General features: G+C 44.7%; 1 protein-coding gene across 9 annotated transcripts in view; it reads right to left on the reverse strand.

Annotated features, from left to right (window-relative positions):
* Positions 1 to 10,000, reverse strand: part of LOC106566535 (cyclin-dependent kinase 17) — a 93,123-nt gene that overhangs the window by 74,942 nt on the left and 8,181 nt on the right. The gene's annotated exons all lie outside the window — the stretch shown is intronic.

Consider the following 10,000-nt stretch of genomic DNA (forward strand, 5'->3'; position numbering starts at 1 on the left):
CGGGACCGCAGTGGAGAAGGTGGAAAGTTTTAAGTTCCTTTGCGTACACATCATGGACAAACTGAAATGGTCCACCCACACAGACAGCGTGGTGAAGAAGGCGCAGCAGCGCCTCTTCAACCTCAGGAGGCTGAAGAAATGTGTCTTGTCACCAAAAACACTCACAAACTTTTACAGATGCACAATCGAGAGCATCCTGTCAGGCTGTATCACCGCCTGGTATGGCAGCTGTTCCGCCCATAACCGTAAGGCTCTCCAGAGGGTAGTGAGGTCTGAACAACGCATCACCGGGGGCAAACAACCTGCCCTCCAGGACACCTACACCACCCGATGTCACAGGAAGGCCAAAAAGATCATCAAGGACAACAACCACCCGAGCCACTGCCTGTTCACCCCGCTATCATCCGGAATGTGAGGTCAGTACAGGTGCATCAAAGCTGGGACCGAGAGACTGAAAAACAGCTTCTATCTCAAGGCCATCAGACTGTTAAACAGCCATCACTAACATTGAGTGGCTGCTGCCAACATACTGACTCAAATCTCTAGCCACTTTAATAATTAAAAATTGGATGTAATAAATGTATCACTAGCCACTTTAAACAATGCCACTTTATATAATGTCTACATACCCTACATTACTCATCTCATATGTATATACTGTACTCTATACCATCTACTGCATCTTGCCTATGCCGTTCGGCCATCGCTCATTCATATATTTATATGTACATATTCGTATTCATTCCTTTACACTTGTGTGTATAAGGTGTTGTTGTGAAATTGTTAGATTACTTCATGGTCGGAACTAGAATCACAAGCATTTCGCTACACTCGCATTAACATCTGCTAACCATGTGTATGTGACAAATAACATTTTATTTGATTTGATTTACAAGCCCTTAACCAACGGTGCAGTAAAAAATAAAAAATAAATAAATAAACATACATTTAAAAAAGTAACACAATAAAATAACAATAATGAGGATATATTTTTGAAGTACTGGTACTGAGTCAGTGTGCGGGGGTACAGGTTAGTCGAGGTATTTGAGGTGATGTAGGTAAGGGTAAAGTGACTATGCACAGATAATAAACAGCGAGTAGCAGCACCGTAAAAAAAGGGGGGGGGAATCAATGCAAATAGTCAGGGTGGCCATTTGATTAGATGTTCAGCACTCTTATGACTTGGGGGTAGAAGTTGTTAAGGAGCCTCTTGGACCTCGACTTGGCGCTCCGGTACCGCTTGCCGTGCGGTAGCAGAGATAACAGTCTATGACTAGGTTGTCTGGAGACATGACAATTTTTAGGGCCTTCCTCTGACACCGCCTGATTTAGAAGTTCTGGATGTCAGGAAGCTTGATCCCAGTGATGTACTGGGCCGTACGCACTACCCTCTTGTTGCGCCTTACGGTCGGATGCCGAGCAGTTGCCATACCAGGTGTTGATGCAACCAGTCAGGATGCTCTCGATGGTAAAGCTGTAGAACCTTTTGAGGATCTGAGGACCCATGCCAAATCTTTTCAGTCACACTGGGGGTGTGCACAGCCCTCCTTTTCCTGTAGTTCACGATCAGCTCCTTTGTCTTGATCATGTTGAAGAAGAGGTTGTTGTCCTGGCACCACACTGCCAGGTCTCTGACATCCTCCATATAGGCTGTCTCATCGTTGTCGGTGATCAGGCCTACCACCGCTGTATCGTCGGCAACCTTAATGATGGTTTTGGAATCATGCTTGGCCACGGAGTTGTGGGTGAACAGGGATTACAGGAGGGGACTAAGCACGCACCCCTGAGGGGCCCTTGCATTGAGGATCAGCGTGGCAGTGTTGTTGCCTACGCTTACCACCTGAGGGCGGCCTGTCAGGAAGTCCAGGATCCAGTTGCAGAGGGAGGTGTTTAGTCCCAGGGTCCTTAGCTTAGTAATGAGCTATGAGGGCACTATGGTGTTGAACGCTGAGCTGAAGTCAATGAACAGCATTCTCACATGTTCCTTTTGTCCAGGTGGGAAAAGTCAGTGTAGAGTTCAATAGAGATTGCATCAACTGTGGATCTGTTGGGGCGGTATGCGAATTGGAGTGGGTCTAGGGTTTCTGGGATGACAGTGTTGATGTGAGCCATGGCTACAGACATGAGTGCTATGGGTCGGTAGTCATTTAGGCAGGTTACCTTGGCGCTCTTGGGCACAGGGACTATGGTGGTCTGCTTGAAACATGTAGGTATTACAGACTCGGTCAGGGACAGGTTGAAAATGTCAGTGAAAACACTTGCCAGTTGGTCAGCGCATGCTCTGTGTACATGTCTTGGTAATCTGTCTGGCACTGCAGCCTTGTGAATCTTGACCTGTTTAAAGGTCTTACTCACATCGGCTACGGAGAGCGTGATCACAAGGTCGGCCGGAACAGCTGGTGCTCTCATGCATGATTCAGTGTTGTTTGCCTTGAAGCGCATAGAAGTCATTTAGCTCGTCTGGTAGGCTCGTGTCCCTGGGCAGCTCTCGTCTGGGCTTCATTTTGTAGTCCATAATACTTTGCAAGCCCTGCCACATCCGACGAGCACCAGTGCCGGTGTAGTAGGATTTAATCTTAGTCCTGTATTGATGCTTTGCCTGTTTGATGGTTCGTCAGAGGGCAGAGCAGGATTTCTTGTAAGCGTCCCTGGTTAGTGTCCTGCTCCTTGAAAAAGGGCAGCTCGACCATTTAGCTCAGTGCGGATGTTGCCTGTAATCCATGGCTTCTGGTTTGGTTGGGGTATGTACATACGGTCACTGTGGGGACGATGTCATCGATGCAGTTATTGATGAAGCCGGTAACTGTTGTGGTATACTCCTCAATGCCATCAGATGAATCCCGGAACATGCTCCAGTCTGTACTAACAAAACAGTCCTGTAGCTTAGCATCTGTGTCATCTGGCTACTTCCATATTGAGAGAGTCACTGGTACTTCCTGCTTCAGTTTTTTTGGGGGGGGCTTTTTCTTACAAATTTCGTGATATCCAATTACGGTCTTTTCTAATCGCTGCAACTCCCCAACGGGCTCGGGAGAGGCGAAGGTCGAGTGACACGTCCTCCGAAACATGACCCGCCAAGCTATGCTTCTTAATACCCGCCCCCTTAACCCGGAAGCCAGCCGCGCCAATGCGTCAGAGGAAACACCGTTCAACTGACGACCGAAGTCAGCCTGCAGGCGCCTGGCCCGACACTAGGAGTTGCTAGGGCGAGATGAACCAAGTAAAGCCACCACTTGCTAAACCCTCCCCTAACCCGGATGATGCTGGGCCAATTGTGCATCGCACTATGGGACTCCAGGTCAAGGTCATTTGTGACACAGCCTGGGATCGAGTAAAGGTGGGATTTTATGACTGATCATCATCACAAACTTCACGTTCTTAAAAGGACAGTGCACAATTTTCAGTGTATCTCAATAGGAAGTCAGGTTTCTATGTAAAAGCACTAATAATTTTTTAAAATTTCAATTACAGGTATTTGTATCAACATTATAGCTTTTTATAATTAACAAATGTTACAGTGTTACATATGTGTTTTTACGGCACAATCAATCGATTTTATGTTGTGCTCCTAACTTTTTTAAATTGGGAGCACCAGTGCTAAAAATGAAAAATGTATATATATATATTTGTAGTATTGAGAATTTCAACAATTCTGAATGAACGATGAACACTTTTATTTTTACTTAATATAATACATAAATAAAATGACAATTAAATCCATTTTAATCCCACTTTCTTGCACAATAAATCTGAATAATTTAGATACTGTAAATACACACACATATGAGGAATACATAAGCCCACAAACACACAAAGAAAGCAACCCAACAAAGCCTGACTACATGCAGAGGAGACCCCCTGTTGGTTCCCTGGCAGCCGAGCCAGCTGTGCCATGATATAAACACTACTCATTAACTACAGCATTCAACACAACCAATCCATCCAACACAATCACTGGCTTACATACAGAATAGAGTGTATACTGTGTGTCTTTGTGCATGGGTGTGTGTTTATGAGTGTGAGTTTGGGTAGGGGATTAATATGTCCCCCAAAATATGTGTGCAAGCTTTTTGAGTTTGAGTCACAGAGTGTGTGTGTGTGTGTGTGTGTGTGTGTGTGTGTGTGTGTGTGTGTGTGTGTGTGTGTGTGTGTGTGTGTGTGTGTGTGTGTGTGTGTGTGTGTGTGTGTGTGTGTGTGTGTGTGTGTGTGTGTGTGAGTCACTCAATCTGTATGTTATGTTTCTCTGTCTCTAGTTCCTGCCCCCCTCTCCTCTCTGCTGGCCTGAAGGGAGAGGCGACCATGCCTGAGTATTTCTGTCTCTGCTCCACTTCCCTGCCCCATAGGGCTCGGGACTCTCTCTCTCTCTCTCAGCACCCTGCTCTTTGTGTGTCCAACCTTAGACGTTTCAACAAAAGCCATTCATCCTTTCAGTCTGTCTTTCAGCGCTATAGAGGCACATGGATGTCTCACAGTGACGTATTCACACACAATGCTATATCCAAATCTGGATCTTGAAACTTACTCAGTAAGACAAACCTTGTGCAATGTGAATTTGAATTCATGTAACTCTATGCTACAAAAAAAACATGATGAACTTCACACTAATTGATACACACTCTCTCACAGCAAGAGGAGAATGTTGTATTGTCTGCCCATTGAGACTCCCGGAGAGAGAGAGACAAGGAAAGGGGGAGAAAGAGGTTTTAATTTCAGTCCATCCAACTCTGAATTATCTGCAGTGAATAAATCCCCCCCTCATTTGCATGTTTCCCAGAGTCCATAAGGAGATAAGCATACGATTGGCTGATTGGATAAATTTCCTATGTGAACTCTGTGACCTATCGTCATCCAGGAATTAGGAGAAGAAAGCGATTTTGGGTACACATGCTAATGCAAACACACACACACACACACACACACACACACACACACACACACAATATGAATGGTTTCACCAGGCTGGTCTTATCTCTGTTGAATTACCATGAGCAGTGATGCCATGTGAATATCATTAACCATTGGAAGAGGAAAACACCCTTTTCTGGGGGGTTGCATATGGGGAACTGTTTGAGTGTTACAAGCACTATCCCCTGGTCTAATAGGATGCTTCCACACCAGCCTGTGTAGTTGTAACAGCGTCCATCTCTGCCACTTCATACCGAAAACTCAAAGCTGTGTTCCAATCAACACAACCCTGTTTAATTACTTTGGAACAAAAACCTTTGGTCATATTAAAAGTCACATGTTCACATAAACCTGTACTCATTCTTATCTTTAGCTCATATATTATGTAAACCATTCTCAGATTGTAGATGCTGACCAGTCTATAGCTGCTCGACTTTGCCAGATAAGGTCTGTGCTTCCTGCTATGACATCATCTCTCCCAGATGGACTTGGTACCAGGAAGCATTTGTCAGAAGTGTGCCAGAAAATGTGGGTTATGACATGTTCTGCTGCTGACCCCACATGACTCAGGTTATCCAACACACTGGCCGTACTCGACAGCTTCAAAACCGGGATGTATCATAAGTAAACTGTGACTGACTGATAGATCTATAAATAATATTGAGTAGTTATTTATGATGCAAAGTAATTGTAGATCAGTCAGTCTCAACTCGTCTTTAAAGTCGGCTGTAAGTTTGAACGCGCCCATTGACTCACAACAGAGGCCTAGCAGTCAGAGTCACAGAGTTTGGCCCTGTGAGCCTTACACTCACTACTGGTGACCTTGTGTTACGTAGTACACTTACCACTGTAAATGTTGCTTTCCAACTAAATGCAAAGATGGAAGTAAAAGTGATCATTTCTACACAATGGCATGTACCTACAACGCTAACGTGTAATTACATAGATTATTCAAATTATAGTTACACTGGTCTACTGTCTACTGTCTAGTTAGTATAAGGCCTACTGACTGGTTAGTATAAGGCCTACTGACTGGTTAGTATAAGGCCTACTGACTGGTTAGTATAAGGCCTACTGACTGGTTAAATCTGCGTATTCCTCCAAAGCTCCATTGTCCTGAGTCTGCACAACTCTGCCAGGACCTAGGATCAAGGGAGATACTAAAGTGTTTTAGTACTATATCTCTTGACACAATGATGAAAATAATCATGGCCTCTAAACCCTCAAGCTGCATACTGGACCCTATTCCAACTAAACTACTGAAAGAGCTGCTTCCTGTGCTTGGCCCTCCTATGTTGAACATAATAAACGGCTCTCTATCCACCGGATGTGTACCAAGCTCACTAAAAGTGGCAGTAATAAAGCCTCTCTTGAAAAAGCCGAATCTTGACCCAGAAATTATAAAAAACTATCGGCCTATATCGAATCTTCCATTCCTCTCAAAAAAAATTGAAAAAGCTGTTGCGCAGCAACTCACTGCCTTCCTGAAGACAAACAATGTATACGAAACACTTCCGTCTGGTTTTAGACCCCATCATAGCACTGAGACTGCACTTGTGAAGGTGGTAAATGACCTTTTAATGACGTCAGACCGAGGCTCTGCATCTGTCCTCGTGCTCCTAGATCTTAGTGCTGCTTTTGATACCATCGATCACCACATTCTTTTGGAGAGATTGGAAACCCAAATTGGTCTACATGGACAAGTTCTGGCCTGGTTTAGATCTTATCTGTCGGAAAGATATCAGTTTGTCTCTGTGAATGGTTTGTCCTCTGACAAATCAATTGTACATTTCGGTGTTCCTCAAGGTTCCATTTTAGGACCACTATTCTTTTTACTATATATTTTACCTCTTGGGGATGTCATTCGAAAACATAATGTTAAATTTCACTCCTATGCGGACGACACACAGCTGTACATTTCAATGAAACATGGTGAAGCCCCAAAATTGCCCTCGCTAGAAGCCTGTGTTTCAGACATAAAGAAGTGGATGGCTGCAAACTTTCTACTTTTAAACTCGGACAAAACAGAGATGCTTGTTCTAGGTCCCAAGAAACAAAGAGATCTTCTGTTGAATCTGACAATTAATCTGGATGGTTGTACAGTCGTCTCAAATAAAACTGTGAAGGACCTCGGCGTTACTCTGGACCCTGATCTCTTTTTTGAAGAACATATCAAGACCGTTTCAAGGACAGCTTTTTTCCATCTACGTAACATTGCAAAAATCAGAAACTTTCTGTCCAAAAATGATGCAGAAAAATGTATCCATGCTTTTGTTACTTCTAGGCTGGACTACTGCAATGCTCTACTTTCCGGCTACCCGGATAAAGCACTAAACAAACTTCAGTTAGTGCTAAATACGGCTCCTAGAATCCTGACTAGAACCAAAAAATGTGATCATATTACTCCAGTGCTAGCCTCCCTACACTGGCTTCCTGTTAAGGCAAGGGCTGATTTCAAGGTTTTACTGCTAACCTACAAAGCATTACATGGGCTTGCTCCTACCTATCTTTCCGATTTGGTCCTGCCGTACATACCTACACGTACGCTACGGTCACAAGACGCAGGCCTCCTAATTGTCCGTAGAATTTCTAAGCAAACGGCTGGAGGTAGGGCTTTCTCCTATAGAGCTCCATTTTTATGGAATGGTCTGCCTACCCATGTGAGAGACGCAGACTCAGTCTCAACCTTTAAGACTTTACTGAAGACTTATCTCTTCAGTAGGTCCTATGATTAAGTATAGTCTGGCCCAGGAGTGTGAAGGTGAACGGAAAGGCTGGAGCAACGAACCGCCCTTGCTGTCTCTGCCTTGCCGGTTCCCCTCTCTCCAATGGGATTCTCTGCCTCTAACCCTATTACAGGGGCTGAGTCACTGGCTTACTGGTGTTCTTCCATGCCGTCCATGGGAGGGGTGCGTCACTTGAGTGGGTTGAGTCACTGACGTGGTCTTCCTGTCTGGGTTGGCGCCCCCCCCCCCCCCCCCCCCCCTTGGGTTGTGCCATGGCTGAGATCTTTGTGGGCTATACTCGGCCTTGTCTTAGGACGGTAAGTTGGTGGTTGGAGACATCCCTCTAGTGGTGTGGGGGCTGTGCTTTGGCAAAGTGGGTGGGGTTATATCCTGCCTGTTTGGCCCTGTCCGGGGGTATCATCGGATGGGGCCACAGTGTCTTCTGATCCCTCCTGTCTCAGCCTCCAGTATTTATGCTGCAGTAGTTTATGTGTCGGGGGGCTAGGGTCAGTCTGTTACATCTGGAGTATTTCTCTTGTCTTATCCGGTGTCCTGTGTGAATTTAAATATGCTCTCTCTAATTCTCTCTTTCTCTCTTTCTTTCTTTCTCTCGGAGGACCTGAGCCCTAGGACCATGCCTCAGGACTACCTGGCATGATGACTCCTTGCTGTCCCCAGTCCACCTGGCCGTGCTGCTGCTCCAGTTTCAACTGTTCTGCCTGCGGCTATGGAACCCTGACCTGTTCACCGGACGTGCTTGTTGCACCCTCGACAACTACTATGATTATTATTATTTGACCATGCTGGTCATTTATGAACATTTTAACATCTTGACCATGTTCTGTTATAATATCCACCCGGCACAGCCAGAAGAGGACTGGCCACCCCTCATAGCCTGGTTCCTCTCTAGGTTTCTTCCTAGGTTTTTGGCCTTTCTAGGGAGTTTTTCCTAGGGAGTTTTTCCTAGCCACCGTGCTTCTTTCACATGCATTGCTTGCTGTTTGGGGTTTTAGGCTGGGTTTCTGTACAGCACTTTGAGATATCAGCTGATGTACGAAGGGCTATATAAATCAATTTGATTTGGTTAGAATAAGGCCTACTGACTGGTTAATATAAGGTCTACTGACTGGTTAGTATAAGGTCTACTGTCTAGTTAGTATAAGGCCTACTGACTGGTTAGTTCTAAGGTCTAATGACTGGTTAGTATAAGGCCTACTGACTGGTTAGTATAAGGCCTACTGACTGGTTAGTATAAGGCCTACTGACTGGTTAGTATAAGGCCTACTGACTGGTTAGTATAAGGTCTACTGACTGGTTAGTATAAGGTCTACTGACTGGTTAGTATAAGGTCTACTGACTGGTTAGTATAAGGCCTACTGACTGGTTAGTATAAGGCCTACTGACTGGTTAGTATAAGGCCTACTGACTGGTTAGTATAAGGCCTACTGACTGGTTAGTATAAGGCCTACTGACTGGTTAGTATAAGGCCTACTGACTGGTTAGTATAAGGCCTACTGACTGGTTATGTCACGTCCTGACCAGTTTAGGTATTATTTGTATTGTAGCTTGGTCAGGACGTGGCAGAGGGTATTTGTTTCGGTTGGTTCGGGGTGGTTGGTTGTGTTTAGGGTGTGTGATTTGTTAGTTCTGGGTGTTGGGTATGTTCTAGGTTGTATTTTCTACGTTCTGTCTAGTTTAGTTTTTCTATGTTTAGGTTTGGGTGTGGACTCTCAATTGGAGGCAGGTGTTTCTATTTTCCTCTGATTGAGAGTCCTATATATAGGTATGTGTTTGGGGTTGTTAATGGTGGGTAGTTGTATTTCGCACTGCTGTTATTATTTAGCCTGTGAAACTGTCGGTCTGTCGTTCTCTGTTTTCTTGTTTTTCTCGTGTTCACAATAAATAATATGATGAACATGCAACCCGCTGCGCCTTGGTCCTCTCTCTCCTACGACAGCCGTTACAGGTTAGTATAAGGTCTACTCACTGGTTAGTATAAGGCCTACTGTCTAGTTAGTATAAGGCCTACTCACTGGTTAGTATAAGGTCTACTCACTGGTTAGTATAAGGCCTACTTACTGGTTAGTATAAGGCCTACTGTCTAGTTAGTATAAGGCCTACTCACTGGTTAGTATAAGGTCTACTGACTGGTTAGTATAAGGCCTACTGTCTAGTTAGTATAAGGCCTACTCACTGGTTAGTATAAGGTCTACTGACTGGTTAGTATAAGGCCTACTGACTGGTTAGTATAAGGCCTACTGACTGGTTAGTATAAGGCCTACTGACTGGTTAGTATAAGGCCTACTGACTGGTTAGTATAAGGCCTACTGACTGGTTACTATAAGTCCTACTGACAGGCATACATTTCC

This window comes from Salmo salar, chromosome 13 (genome assembly GCF_965601325.2).
Source record: "Salmo salar chromosome 13, fSalSal1, whole genome shotgun sequence".
In the NCBI taxonomy this organism is placed as follows: Eukaryota; Metazoa; Chordata; class Actinopteri; order Salmoniformes; family Salmonidae; genus Salmo; species Salmo salar.